This window comes from Malurus melanocephalus, unplaced genomic scaffold (genome assembly GCF_030028575.1).
Source record: "Malurus melanocephalus ecotype Western Australia unplaced genomic scaffold, MMel_1.1 scaffold_581, whole genome shotgun sequence".
In the NCBI taxonomy this organism is placed as follows: Eukaryota; Metazoa; Chordata; class Aves; order Passeriformes; family Maluridae; genus Malurus; species Malurus melanocephalus.
Window position 1 is genome coordinate 204,568 of NW_026623813.1, and position 15,618 is coordinate 220,185.

At 38.3% G+C, this 15,618-nt stretch overlaps 1 protein-coding gene across 5 annotated transcripts in view; it reads right to left on the reverse strand.

Annotated features, from left to right (window-relative positions):
* GULP1 (GULP PTB domain containing engulfment adaptor 1) overlaps positions 1 to 15,618 on the reverse strand; it is a 143,901-nt gene that overhangs the window by 113,980 nt on the left and 14,303 nt on the right. For 2 of the 5 annotated variants that reach the window (XM_057382715.1, XM_057382711.1), the window contains exon 2: positions 10,280 to 10,333. The exons of the other annotated variants lie outside the window; for them this stretch is intronic. The gene's annotated coding sequence lies outside the window, so the exon portion shown is untranslated. The remainder of the gene's footprint in view (positions 1 to 10,279; positions 10,334 to 15,618) is intronic. 5 annotated transcript variants of the gene reach the window in all.

Consider the following 15,618-nt stretch of genomic DNA (forward strand, 5'->3'; position numbering starts at 1 on the left):
GATTTTTTTTTTTTTTTTTTTAAATTTTTCAGAACACAAAAATCTTGCGACTAAACAGCATGAAACGTGCCACCTAGGAGGTTTCAAATAAAAATACCCTCATGGAAGCAGCTGCCAGGATTCATTTCACCTGGATGATACTGGACCCTATTAAACTTCATTCAAGCAAGTCACAGAAGATCATGTATCTTTTACCCAAACAAAAACACACATACTGTGACTGCAACCTTCAGGCTGCTACTTATTCTGAACAGCAGGGATCGTGCTAATCGTGGTGAGCCACAGAAATGCATTCTGTAGCAGCACTCCATTGCTGCACCTCTCCTGCTCTTCCCAGCTCTTTCCCAGAACATCTTGAAACAGATAAAAACTAGTAGGTTTGGAAGCACAATGTTTCTCAGACTGTAAAAGTCACAGAAGAGTATTTCCATGGTTGTTACTAAAGTCTCAGTGTACATCAAACAGAAGAATAATGGATGAGCCTAAATAATTGTGATATACGGCTCTTAAAAGAAACTTTGCTTCACATGGAGCTGTTCCACTTTGTATTGACACTCAGGAGTTATCCAGCTTCAACAGAGCCCCTAGCAGCTCTAAGACTTTTTGCCTAAAACCTTTAACCTGTAAAGAAATTCAATAAGAGACAAACTATAGCAGCCATTTTTTTTTTTTTTTTTTTTTTTACTTCCAACTCTGGAATTTCATGTTTCATAATACATGCAGTTTTTATGATGCTGAGTACACAGCTTTGAGAAAGAAAGGAGTTGTCTTACATGGGTCCTCTCAATTGCCTCTAATATGAGTATTTCCCAACACAGCAGCATGTGGTTTCTAAGTGCATATTGAGCAAACTCTTTTTGTATACTTACGCTCTTGACAATCCATGTCTACAAAATTTGTATAACAAGGTACTCTGGAAACTGTAATTCTGCCTTCTCTTTACTACAATAAAAAGCTCAACCTTTATATCTGTAAGTTTGGTTATCTCCAGCAGCACAATAAAATTTTAACTGTGAAAGGGAAGACAAGAAGTTTGGGAGACTCAGGTGTCAAATTTGAGCGACCTTAACTACTGCAGTTACAGCAACACTTATTTAGCAATTGCTCTGATAAGAGAARATCAGTAAAACAAACAGATTTGTTCATGTCACTGCTATCATTCCTACTGTTACAGGAGGAGAGATCTATGATAAGGAGCAGAAATAAAGCACCAARTGGTGCCTCCTCTAGGTGTGGCCAAACCCCAGAAAACACACCAGCAATTCGATACAGATACCAAGTTAGTATGGTTATTTGGAAGATAAATACACTTTTTTTAGCTTCTCCTGATTCTTCTTTACACACTTGGAAGGAAAACAAAATGAGCTACCTGTTTTTAAAGACTCAGAAATTTGTTAAAAGCCATCCTATTCCTTCCACATAACCTTTCAGGAAGGTTCACAGTGAAGACTGGTCAAAAAATTTGTCACTTTACCATGAAAAAACCTCATAGAATGAGCAGGAAAAGCAGCTTGGGGCTGTCAAATTCAGAATGCAGACACACAGTCACATTCAGGAAAAATGCCAGCCATACCGAGACTCCACAGAAGAAAACTAAGGACTATTTCCAAACAACATTCATGCTTCTTAYTTGAGTCACACCAAATATSTGAAACATCTGCAGAAAGCATCAGRTACAAASAAAATYAAAGTGAWACAGTTATTTTCATAATCCTTAGCTAATTTTTGGCTAAGTCACTACTTGGCAGGTATCAGTAGCCAGTATTCCCTGAATTTGTAAAAATGAGGAAGTACTTATTGGTAAGCCAAAGGACCCTAAACAATGGCAATGTGCATGCCTTATGCCACTCTATTGCTTTATTGGGTAATAAAATGGCGTGTGAACTGCTTGATTAAAAAAATGTATCACAATATTAACACAAAGGCAGTCAAAGTCTGCAGCATCAATCTACCAAAAGGTGTAATTTAAAAAATGCAGCAGGAACATTCTACGCTCCTCTTTCTCCATTTATTGGATTTGTTACCACTTCAAAAATCAGAGAAAAATTCTAAAGAGTCTTGTAAATTTAAATCAAGTAGAAATTACATATACCATCATCCCTCTGATGTTCTAGCTTTGCTTAAAAAGTAACTGGTACCACTGTGTCTTTCTTTCATATACAGAAAGAAAGAATGAAGATTTTGGCAAGGGTTACCCTAAACTGGATGGATAAATTTTAGCTAAAGCATCACCCTGAACATTTTAGATTTCTACTTTTTAAATTTTAAGAGAGAACACAATATTTTTCTATATGAAACACTAATATATTCATTATTTCTACAGTGTGAGGGAACTGACATCCATGCTGCAAGCAGTTTATTGTTTGTTCCACAATTTATTTCCYATAAATCAATCAGAGTTGATAACTTTCCACCACAGGCACACCAGGTCTACCACAAAATCTATTCATCTCACATTTTCTTTCTGATCTCCCGAAAAAGATTGATTGTTTAATTATTTTTTTTATTTCTACTGTGACCATGTGTTCTAATGTTAATAACAACCAAAGCCCCAGTAAATAAGGTTGCCAGTTCCCTGATTTGGAAGGGACAGTTTTAGCATTATTTCAATTAAATCATACCAGCATATTCAGTCACTAACAGGATGTTGTGACAAACTGTACAGGCAACACCTTACACTGTATCTGGCACTATGTTAAAGTGGCCCTTTGAGGTTAAGTGATGTAAACCACTGCTCTCCACAGTCTGGTCATTGCAACTACTTGAGAAGGGAAAAATTCCTTCTTTATGCAAACGCTCTAGTTTTGTCACACGATTTTAAAAGAGCAATTTACAATTACAACAGGATACAAATGCCCTGCAGCAGTATTTTAGCTGTCCTCATAACATAAAGACATGGTAGAAAAAAAGCAGGAATGCATTTGCAAACTCAGAACAAGATCTAAAAAAATCCCAACTTCCTAGGACCACGGAAATACTTATCTCCTAAACTCTATAGCTCAGTCTATAAAGTGGAACAAGAATGTACTGATCTACAAGTAGCTCAGAACCATATTCAGTTTCATTGAATTGAAACTGTAAGGGGAGTTCATTCCACAAGAATACAAGACATCTTCCTGCCTGCTCTGGAAGTCTAAATGAGGYTCCTACTTCACCTGAATACTTTATTAAGCCACTGCTAATCTGCAGGAAACTGCATAGAGTACACATGTGTATCAAAACATGAATACATCTGTGGAATGGAAAATATTTTTTCAAATGTTGGATAATAAAACTTTTTTTACAATGAAGACAAAAGCATTGCATTTATAATTACCGTGTCAATACATTCATGTAAAACAGAACTCCAGCTTTCTGATTAACAAATCAGTTCAAGCATCACAGATGATAATTGGTAAACACAGCAAGTTTCAGACACTAAAAGCACTTATTGTCAAGATGCTGCTGCTTAGAGAATACAGTCTCACGCAACTATTAGTGATGTCTATGTTYTGAATAATACATTATTTGGTTCTAGGGAGAACAGTTCTGAAAACCTCACCCTTTGAACAGAAGTAAGTACAGCACTTGACAAGCAGTTCAAAGATTGGAATTGCCTGTATTCACTGACCAACAGATAATGTGTGCTAGGGACTGAATCTCACACACATATCTCCTAGGAGAAAAAAAAAACCCAAATTTCACAATGGTTTACGACTTTGTTGCTTACTTTRTCATTATTGACTTTCCATATAAAAATTGTGTCATTCATCTTCTTAAACTCCAGCTTCAAACAAAAGCAGCTGTTCAAAGTTCAGATCTCTTCAAGAAACAGCTCTGAAACTTACAGGGGTAATGTCAGTGTTTGGGTACTTCCCAGGAAGCCTTTCCTCCAGCAGTACCCCAGAAAGSATTCTTCTTTTACCAAAGCAGGAAATATGACAACATAAGCTCTCCAAGAGCTATGAATGTTTCATGTCAAATTAGACAGGTGTCTTTTCCAACTGTTATCCTATATGAATGCACCTTCACTCTGCTATGGATTTTCCTGTCAAATCTCACCACCACAACTCCACGACCATTTATTTGAGAGACACTATTCTCTGTCCCAGGTAGCTGTCAATCTGCTCAAAGAAAAATGAGGGGCAGTATTTTAACAACTGCTCAGCTGAAATGTATTTTTTATCCTATATTCTTAACAGCATGAGCAGCATTTAAATAGAATCCCCTCTTTAGATATTCGAGAAATGGGACTATATTTGTGGATGAAAATATATTTCCTTATTAACTGTGTTTTCCTTAAGATGTTTCTGAACTTAGAAACAGATAATCATATAATACTAGAAAAATATTAGAATTACTAAATGTTACAATCCACAAAAAAACTACCAAACCCCACACACCAAAGAACTAAAATCAAATCACTTGCTGCTTGTCAGGCATAACCTGCCAAGCTATTAGCTCTCATTTTGAAGGCCTGCATTTGCTCAATGGCTGACCTGCACAYTGAAGAGCCTTAGCATGAGAAATGGCTTTTAGGCTCAGCTGCCTTCTAAGTGCCATCCATCATCARGAAAAAGAGATTATTCCCTCTACAGTCGGCTACTTTGCCAAATTCTCCTGGCTCTGTTCCATCAGTCACACCCACGGCACCCTGGGGAAAAGCAAACCCTYAGCTCTGTGTCGCTCTGCTCTCGCTGGAGTGGGGAATGAAAAGCAATTAGCATTTGATGCCATTTAGGAGGAAACTGAGGTGGAAAAAACAGCTCTATCATTCAGCAGCCTCCCACTCCCTGCACCAGCCAGCAGTTCACAGGGGGCACATAAAGGCAGGCTGGGAACTTAAACCAGGAGGGGAGCTGAACTGGGAATATCCCATGGTTTGCATAACAGAACCATAAACATACCCACACAGAGCAGGGGGGCCTTTGGAAGCCCTTCTAAAAATACCTGTACACATACACGTTTGTCACTGATGGAAAACACCAGAAGGGTTACTACTTGCTGAACCAGAAGATGGTCCAGTAAGGGTTTTTTGCTTTCCAGTAAGGCTTCCTCCCCACAGTTTGTTTATACTTAAGAATTATAAACTAGATTCCCTTTCAAATCAAAACATCCGCTCTTTCATTCACTTTACAATGAATACATTACGGAACAGATTTCTCTGAAACAGTAAAACAAACCCAAWATGCCTCCACAGGTGGCCTTTGCCTGCCCATTATTCCCTAAAGAYTGCAAAAGGGTGTGCCAGGTTAAGCCTTCACCCACGGTGTGCKGTGAGCACAGTTCACTCTGCTGCAGAGCTACAAAACCACCAACACAGYAGGATTTTGCACCAGACATTAAAACACAGATCCATCCCAAGGGTTCTAGTTTCTTTCCCTCTTAGAAAAAGGGAGAATAAGAGAGAGGTCAGAATTATCAGATCATTGCTCAAACCCAGTCCAGAAAAGTAGACATTTGAAATATCTTTTGTCCTTTCTAACTGGAATGAAGTTAAGGAGGAAGATTACAGTCACCACTTCTTGGTTCATTGTCTGTGTACAAAACAGTGCAGTCACCCTCTGAGGAAAGGCACAGCCAGCTGTGTTCTTCCCTCTTTCAGCTCAGTTCTTCCCTCAGCTCAGTTCTTCCCTCTTTCCCTTTAAATTCCAACTTAATTCTTGTAGCCAGCAGCATGCAAAGGGTGTCACAGCAAGTTAAGGATGACTAGATCTCTTTGGGTCTCTTTGCAGTTTCACTGCAATCTGAGTAACACACACCATTAGCCTGCTTAGTGAAGATCYAGCAAGAGAAATTTGAAAATATGACCCATAAACCGAACCATTTTTCAAAATGGTCTATCACTAGAAACACAAATCTGAACTTGTGTTTCTCCTTTTAAAAATATATGCCCAAACCACATTCCAAAGACATATCCAACTTACAATGTTGGGCATCCAATACTGCCAAATTTAAACCTACTGTGCCAGCAGAAAACAGAAGTCACATGTCCAAAGGATTATTGAGGCCCTRACACAACATGCTTTGAAACCCAAAGCTGTCACTAAAAATACAATGTCCTATACTTCATAGTCAAATAGCAAAAAGCAACTAAAGCAGCACTGTGGGTTTGGGTTTCTTGAGGGAAGAGGAGATGATACTTAATCCTTCCCAAATATTCAGAGCAAGATGTTTTCAACACCTCATTTCTCATCTGAGTCAGGCAGTGGACAAGAACTCAGCTGGTATACATCCTAGCCTGGCACATCTGGCCTGTGTCACAAGAGTCTCCAGCCTGGACCCCAACCTTCACCTTGTCCACAGCTAGGGCCCCTTTGTGACCARCACTGTCCTCTTTTCYAGTGCACAAAGGATGGCAGCACCAGACCACTGGGCTGGGATCCTTCAATGTCATCCTGGCATCAAATGAAAAGTTAGCAGCTCCCACACAAGGGGGAACCTCTCTGGCCCAGTACCTTCCTGACACCTGATGCCCGAAAAAGGCTTAGAAATAAAACCCCATAGACCRGTGTTTATAGAGCAGGTGTTTGTTTATTGCAGTGCTGGAGGCAAAGGGGATTTCTCCTCCTAACCCACCTGCCTTCCCTTCAAATTAGCACATATTTATACRGTAAGCATGGTGTAACATGARCATTSTCACTGCCYCCCATACACCCACCATACAMCCAYCACYATACATGGGCACAGAAATACAYGATATCACAGATTCACAAGTGTGCATGTGCCATCCTCAATTCGGTGGTYGTGGGGGTCTCCCTCTAATGAGATCCCATCCTCTTCATCATGGTRGATTTTTAACCTTTGTATTCAGGGCATGCRCAGTTGTGATGTTCATGTTTTTTTTTAGTCCTCCAAGTCATMATTTYCMATTATTTTGCTGTCTGTCCTGTGCCTCTGCCAAGTTCTCATTAGTGCTTTCTACTGTTCCTTGTTATAGCRTTTACCTGTCTACTTTCTTCAGAACTTTTTCTGATTTATGCCTTTTGGTGATTTCACATATCTATGYACTAATCCAKCTGGTWAGATTACATGCAGCTGGTATACTATATRTTGCCAATACACTATTAAAAACTTATAGCAATATATGTATAAAAGCTATCATTGATAATATATTGAAAACGACTACATTGTATTATAATAATAGGTAAAAAGTTATTACATTCTTACATTGATAACATATAAAAAAGGCTATAGAAAGTTTTCAATTAGTAGGCCTCATAAGCACCTTGCCACTTTGATATASACCATATGTATCATGCCTGTGTGCCTCCACCAGCAGTGCTCTTGTGTCCTTCCTCCCTGAACCATGGTGAGATTGATCAGAACACACAAAGTGCCTTCCCCTCCCCAGGACAGGTGGGTGTCATGTGCATCCTGTAAATCTTGACGCAAATCAAGGTGGGGGGAAATGACTCAATCTCTTTCTTAATCCCAAACTTATTCCCTGGTAGCCGTGCTGCAGTTTTTGGCAATCCCTAGGTAGTAAAGAGGAAGCAATGGGCAGAAATCTCCAATGTAATAAAGGAGGGGATGTTGTCTTATCTGCCTGCAAGTTGCTAACTAGGAACCAAAGTTCAATCCAGCCAGTTTTGTCTTTTTTTTCCTACCAAGAAAAGCTATATCATTTACAGAAAATTAGCTGCCTTTGAATTGGTGACAAATTGCAAGAAAGCTATGTTAAATTATCAAGTTATAGCACAGAGTCTGAATGAACATTTTTTGACCAAAAAAACCCTGTACTCAAACCCTTCCCCAAGCTGAGCAGACTCTATGTTAATTTAATTGCTTCCAAATAAATAAATCCCACTTTAAGTGAGGCTAATCTATGCTGTTCCAGCCTAATTACTATGTTGGTTCCTAAAGTCAGTGGGTTTTTTTCCCCCAAAAGAGATTAAAATGGAATTTATTCTTTAACATTTTCCATCTCCATTTGTCTGTCAGGTCTACTAAATGAAGCCTTGTAGCACAGTAAYACAGACACAGCAGAAAATTCAAGGCTAGGAGGATCTTACTCTTCCTGCATTTATTCTGCATTATGTGTGTTGAGCTAATTGAGGCTGTTAGCTAATGAATTCAGTACACTGTTAGTAATTTGTGGTTCTCCTCTCTGAAAACTAAACTAATTCACCTCCYAATCTAAAAGAAGGATATACAGTCACATGGAAATGGATATTTAGGCTCTAAACACAGATTTATCAACACTCATGCTCCCTGTGTCAAGGAACACTGCCTACAACAGTGTGTAGTACAATTTAAAAAGAAAACCCACACAGCATCCCTTAAGCTAATCAGAGATTTACCACCTTGTCCTKAAGGGCTCTTTAGTACACCTAGACATCCCAAAGGATGAATATAACCCAGACAAAACTACATCTCTTACAGTGAAGGCTTCTCTTATGGTATGAACATCTGGATCTGCAGAAGGGACTGGAAACTTCATTTTTCATTCCATACAGGCTCCACTGTTTTCCCTTCTCATCTCAGAGCAATGCAAGCACCACTTTGTGAAAGAAAAAAAAATCACAAAGCTTGCCTTTTTATAAACTTAAGTAACACATTTTTCCTTTCCAATTTCAACATAATGAGCATGTAGTATTACTGCTGAAATTAATAATAAAAAAGATAGGAAGTGGGGAAAACAACAAAGTCTTGCCTTAATCCCATTGGTGGGGTTAAAGATGCCAAGACAGAGCTCCAGATTAATGCCACTTAGAGTATATTAGCCTAGACCTATGGAACTGTAAGATCACATCAGCACACCAGGTTTTGTTCAAGAAATAAATAAATAAACCAACAATTCACAAGGCAGTTTTTCATTAGATATTTGGCATGCCAGTAAGAGTMATCAGGGAATATAGAAAACAACAGCTTTCTATTTATTCCCTCCCTTCTTTCCCAATAAACAAGACACTGGAAGAGTGATCACTGTAATTAAACATATCTAAAAATTTTCACAATGCAATTTTCACTAAAATATGAGGCTTTATTCTTAGGCAGAAAGGCACAAGCTAAGAAAAAATAAAAAAGGCAAGTGGGTGAAGCTCATACAGACTTACACAAAGAGTGACTGTCCCATGTGACAAGCACATGCAGAAAGGGCCCATTTATATTTCTCTGTCAGCAACAATCACAGCTGAAATGTATCTTTAGGAGCCTAAGCTGAAGTTTAGAAGACTTTCAGTAAACTGCTGATTCTGCAGAACTYGTATTTCTGGGTTCTTTCTCATTTCTCCCAATTTATGCAATAGACCAACTCAATCTGGTGCATGAGAACACTACATGCCTTGTATCAAAAATGCAATTATGTTTTTCTAATATAAACCATACAGATTAAAATTCTGCTTGCTCAYGAAAGAAAATAATTAAGAAGGTTTGTAAGGCAGTCAGGTAATAAAACAAAAATAATCACAGTTTTATGGTAAGTCTTGCTATGATTTCATCGGGAACAAATCCATAGTTCCTTGTGTATCTGCTGCACATCAAAGTGTTGGTCAAGTTCTAGAAGGAATTTCCCCTTCCCAGCTCCCCAGAACACCGCCTGTAATTTAAACMAGTAACCCAAATCCTACAGCAAATCTTTACCACAGAGTCCTACTAATTTCAAGATCCATCTGACCAAGCCAGTCATACTGCTCCCTGTACCAGAATGCAACGACTTGAWTGGAAACRAAACCAACAGAACAAATTCAACAGRAGTTCTGAAGTGCAACTTTTCAAGCACTACACTTCTCTAAAAAAAGTAAAAAAGTATATTTCTGTTCTCTCTCAAAGCACTGATGACAACCTCAYTCTGAGCAGAGACAACACTGAAAGCACTGACAACTACATCTGCACATTCTGTGATCTAACCCAGTCGAGTACTGAAATAAATGTTAAGCAACAGATAAAATAATCAGCCTGTGAAAACAAGATAAATAATGTTCGAGAAAAGGCACATCAAGGAACCATAAATTAGTWATAAAGTTGGCATAGGTCTGAAGATATGTGCTGGACAGAAAGATCTTAAGCACACTGGTCTAGGATAAGGTTTAGCTTTCCCTTCTCCACAACTATTACGGGTTCATGAGCCCTGAAGTGACAACAGAAGCATTCAGATGACAAAAGGACTAAAGGTGTTTACGGATTTCCCCCCTGTGTAAACAGCACACTAAAACCTCCTGTAATATTTCTGACCCAACAAATTAACTCTATTTACATCAGAACACCAATGTAAGGGATTAGGTTAGTCAGTGTTAGTAAGCACATTTATATCATCAAATGTAAATGTACAGTAAACAAAAAAAGTTYATTACTGAACCTGATCTAGTGGTTCCCTCCTCTCCACGTGTCTTACATCTCACCTCGAAGGTATCTGTCAAAAAGTTCAGAAACCAAAATCACTGGATCAAATTCTTTGTAACTCATAAAATTACTTTTAAATCTTAAACCCATACTTGCATTTATTACTAATACTTTGGATATCAGATTTATCTGGCCTAATACTTGGTCAGACATGAACCAAGAGATGGTCTGATGTACAGCTGAACCTTAGAATTTAAAGGAATTTATGGTAAATAATAATTTCCAGAGGAAAAATTTGCCAATGCCAAGGACCAATTAACTCCCAAGGGTTGAATGCTCTAAGTATTTCAGTAAGGTATCTTCTCTGGGACACAAACACACTACACTATCCCTAAGAATTTAAAAGGCTTCCAYGAGCACTTATTACAAATCACTTAATTGCCTTTTTTGGGCAATTTAAATATGTCTAGTACAGAGGGGTTGTGTATGTTTACTGCCTGCACAATGTGTTGAATAATCTCAAATGCATTAACATTCATTTTTCCCCACATATTACAGATTGACATATAAGTATTCATAATCAGAGGCATTTCCTCCAAAGCTATCATTTATGCAGAAAAAAAAACAAACAGAAAAGACAATTTTCAGTGGCCTGAAGCGGCCCCATGTTAAAAAATGTATCAACATCCTCAGAGAAACGAAACTCTTTCCGATGCAAAAAGTGACGTGTTCACTGCAGCACTGCAGGCACAGAAAAGCTCAGCAGTCCTTGCCATTCAAGCTCATGCACCTGGGATAAGGCCCACAGGTCATTTTTCTCACTTGTCACAGGAACTTCTGCTCTGCCACCTGAATTCAGCATCCAAAAGAAGCCCTGGATCTTTTTGACTGCTAAGAAAAGTCAGTATTTCTGGGATCCAGCCAGTGAAGCCATGCAAAGTCATAATAGTRACAGTTAATTACCTGCTAATCATGCTTCAGTTTCAGGATGAATGYCACCAGAAATACTTCATTTATTCTTTAAATTGACATTAGACTTTCATTGTTACAATAACAAAAAATTAATGCAAACAATTCCAGAAGACTGTCTCTAACTGGCAAATACTTGAAAAAAAAGCTCATTTTTCTGTCTGCAGTTTGAGACACCATTCCACAAACCCCGCGCTGTTCAGAGCTGATGTGCAAATAAGAAAGAAGTACAGAATTTGAGAGAAGCCATATGGCAAAAGTTAAATATTTTTTTTTTTAAATACCATTATAGCTTAATTTAAACTTACCATGTTCTTCACACCTTTGAGACATTAGATCCAGAGACTGGTCATAACAATACCATTTTCCACCAATTTTTATGGACAAGGGTCAATGAATTACTTTTCCTTGAAAAGAATGTGACATTTCAAAGATGGCTTTCACCACAGAGCTCTCTGTAGTTTCAGAACAAAGAGACTGCAATATTTCCTTTATTCATGTAYTTAGGCAATCAGAAAACATTCCAAATTACTTCAGAATTAATAAGACAAGTTTTATGTAAGCATCAGCATAATTTTATTTCCAGGCTCACTTATGCTTAAAGAGCTCTACAACTGGAATACGCTCAATATAAAATGTTAAACATTTACATCCCAGTTGACAATGACCTTGTGYTAAATTATTAAGGAACAACAGAATAGCTGATGTTTCTGTGAGCATGGGTTAGAACTGGATATGCTACCAAACACATGTAGATGGATTTTTACTGGGCCATAACTAATGATCACTGCCATACTCTGTGCCTCCATAACTCTGCCTGTCATCAATATCTATTAGCAGAAAGCTGCAATATAAACATTTATAAAGCAGACACAATACACCAGCTAAACCACTAATGCATGTAATTGCTAACACAGARCCATATGCTGAAAATTCATCTCTCTTTACATTTAACTTTTACAACCTAGGCAAATCAGACAACTGTCTAGCCCACAGTCTTCCAAAATTGCTTACTGAATAGAAAGCTGTAATCAGCTGCCAGTTCAATTGTTTTTACAACATTCTAAACAAAACAAATGAGGTCTGTTGCCATGACTTGTGAAAGAGCTCCAATAAATGCCAATTATAAGAGCAATTAGGGGATCAAATCTGACATCACAGGTTTCTCTATAAGATATTAGCTCAATGACTTTTTTTATAAGCTAATTAGTCACGGACACTGAACAAGAAACAGCTGATCCAAAAACAATGATTGTACTAAAGTGTGTGTTGTCAAACCCCATAAGGGCAATAACCCTAGCTTTCCAACAGGAATTATATCTATGATTGTCAGCTCATTCAACTGTATTAACAATAACAGCCTAAATTATGCACAAGAACATATGAAGTATTCCAAGCATGATCAGCTTCCGCCAAGTTCTCACATAGCCTGTATTTACCAGGGTTCCTTTTGGCAGAAGCCATGCTGTGAACCAAATATATGATAAATCTGCAGGGATTGCACAACAGGAAGACAAGAAGGAATTTCCCCCCAAGGTAGTGAACTTGCCTCTTCCTAAAGGAGCAGAGGACGTAGCAGGAAGTGGATGCTTCAGTTGAAAAGTCACAAAAAGGCAAGCTTGACTATCAGCACAGTCCAGGAGAAGAAAGTGACTTTGAGTTTTTGACAGSTCTGAAGTTCTCTGTTGTAAAATGGCAAAATGTTGTCTATTTGATCATAATTGGGATTCCTTTACATATGGCAATGACAGTATATGCAATGACGCTTTTTCTGTAGCTTTTGCCTTGTTCAGGACACGAAACAGATGCAGTTCACCAAATGAGCWTTTGTCTGATGGTCCTTTGCAAAGCTTGGTGCATTATTTACCATAAACTCCTCCAAGCACAGCCTGAAGCCAGAGAACACTCCCAAGAGAAAGCTCTCTGGCACTTCTCCCCMGAGCACTTCATGGCCCACAAACTTGAATGTATTTCCCAAATAGTGCTGTCCTCATTTTACCTTTAGTCAGTGTGGCTACTCAACATGACAGAACTGGGGGTCCCAATGTGAAATGATCATCAAGCATTTTGCTGTCTACTCTATGGAGAGGCTTAAACTCAGCTACACTCAAACTGATTTGCTGCAGGTGCAGTAAAACCTGGCAGAAACTACAGAAACAACCTGCCAAGGAAACATGTGCAAGCCCTCAGGTGTTATTTCCTAAAGAGCTATAAAATGTGGAGTATTTTATGATCAAAGCAGGCTGCCCTTGATTTCAGGTATGAGAATCAGCACTTGCTCAWATCACAGGCAAGAGCTAAAGGCAGCTCTGATTCCTAACATCAGCAAAAAGCTTCCTACAGCACCCTGAGCATTATCAAATAGGAAAAATGGGGTGAGGGTGGGAATCCCATTCTCCACAATGATACTTGACTGGTTAAGTTCCATTTCAGGCTCTGAGAAGGGTAATAAGTTTTCAAGGCTAAAGTTCTGTCTTCCTATCACAYGCAAGATAAACCCCTTCTGTTTATGTCTGGGAGCACACCCACTGACACATGTGCATAGACCTTGGAAAAAAATGCCACCCCACAGAGAACCCTCATCAAATCATGAGGCTGCTCCACACACAGGAACACCCCAAAGAAAACCAGGCAATGCAGACAGAAGTTTGACATAAAGCCCCAGSTTTCCTCAGCCTAAAATACAGACATAACCCTTTTTTCCTTATTAAAATTACAACCTACTAGCTAATTTAAAAATGCACCTAAAGGCCCCTCTCAACATGCTTCTCCAAATAACTTATGACTAAGTTACTTCAGATATCTTACAGGACATCAAATATCTTATGACACAAGTGCTAGCAAATCTAATGAAACTCTAGTAATAATATCTGAGAAACTACAAAAAGATTCTGACCATGCTCATGTACTAACAACTGATGTAGAGACAGCCAGACACTGCACCAAGAAATACAGAAATATAAATGGAACAAGCAGAGAGGCAGGAACACACAGACATAACATGGAAACTGTATACTTTCWTGGTTGCCTTTCAACACCTCATTCGGGACTGATGCCACAAAAACCACATGACCTCTGAAACATCACACTGTTTACAACCATGTGTCAAACACCCTCTCACTGCTGAATTGTCTTAAGAGTGTATCGAAGCATGCTAACGTGACTCTGGAGGAATACACACAGCATTTCTGGAATGGAGCTGTTTGTTTCTGGTTTGCTCAAACCAGAAGCTCATGTGGTCAGTTCTGTCTGCACTCTTTGGTGTGCAAGTTCATAACCTGAAACATAGGACCAGACATGTTTTTCTCAATTTAGAAGACTCTTTGCAGRTTCACAAAAGTTGTCCTTATATCCATTTTTATTTTTCCCCATTCCTTCACTCCTATTAAGCTGTTGGTATCCATGTGATACTGTTGCATTGAGTGTCAGGGTTCAACAAACAGATCTAAAAATAAGCACATACAAAAAGCCCCACATGCACTATTGAAAGMTCTTTCAGTGCTTAAAAATTAATTTCATAAGAAGACTTTTGTATAGTGTAACTACATATTCTCCAACAACCAATTTAAGAAGCAGTAAAAAAAGGACAGTGAAACAATTATATTGGTTTTGCCATTATACAAATCAMAATCTCCATTATCCACAGCCAGCACGACCATCCACCTTCACAAAACTCCCAGCTACTCAGATTCATCTTAACAAAAGCAGCTCCTTAAATGAATCACAATGACCTCAAGAATCGTTCATCTATTTGCTATTGTGACTGGACATTGTGACATACTTGCTGGCTAGCATGAAAAAATACTTCTGTGACACCTGGATACAATAGGACTGCAAATTCTGGATTTATAAAAAACAAGTTGTCTTTTTGGGGACTGGATGCTTTTGACTGAAGCTCACAAACATGACAAGTAACTTATTATAACTAAGAAATTTTTTTTTTAAACCAAGACCTAGGTGATCAAGTATTAAGACAATATGAGGTAGAAATATCAAAATGTAAGTAGGAACAGACATTTTACATCAATTTTTTGACAGTAATACACAATTCAGCTAGTCACACTGATAAAAGTTAGCTAGAATCCAAACACTAAATTGTATACTCATGTAGGATGTGACATGCAGAGAGGCTTAAGAATATTATTGATTTTAAGCAATAAATATAAATTAAAGCTGTGTCAATAATGTAACCAATAGGCTAAACAGATGTAGCTGCATGAAGCTTGAAGGAAAAACCTTCACTTGTCTGCCACAAATTTCCCAGTTTGCATCATCAAAACATCTATTTTGTTTACTTGTGCAGTTTGAGCCAGGGGCTGTCTTTAAATCCTTGTTTTAACCACACAGAAATCTTCCATCATATTCTGTGCATTTTCATTCAGTCCA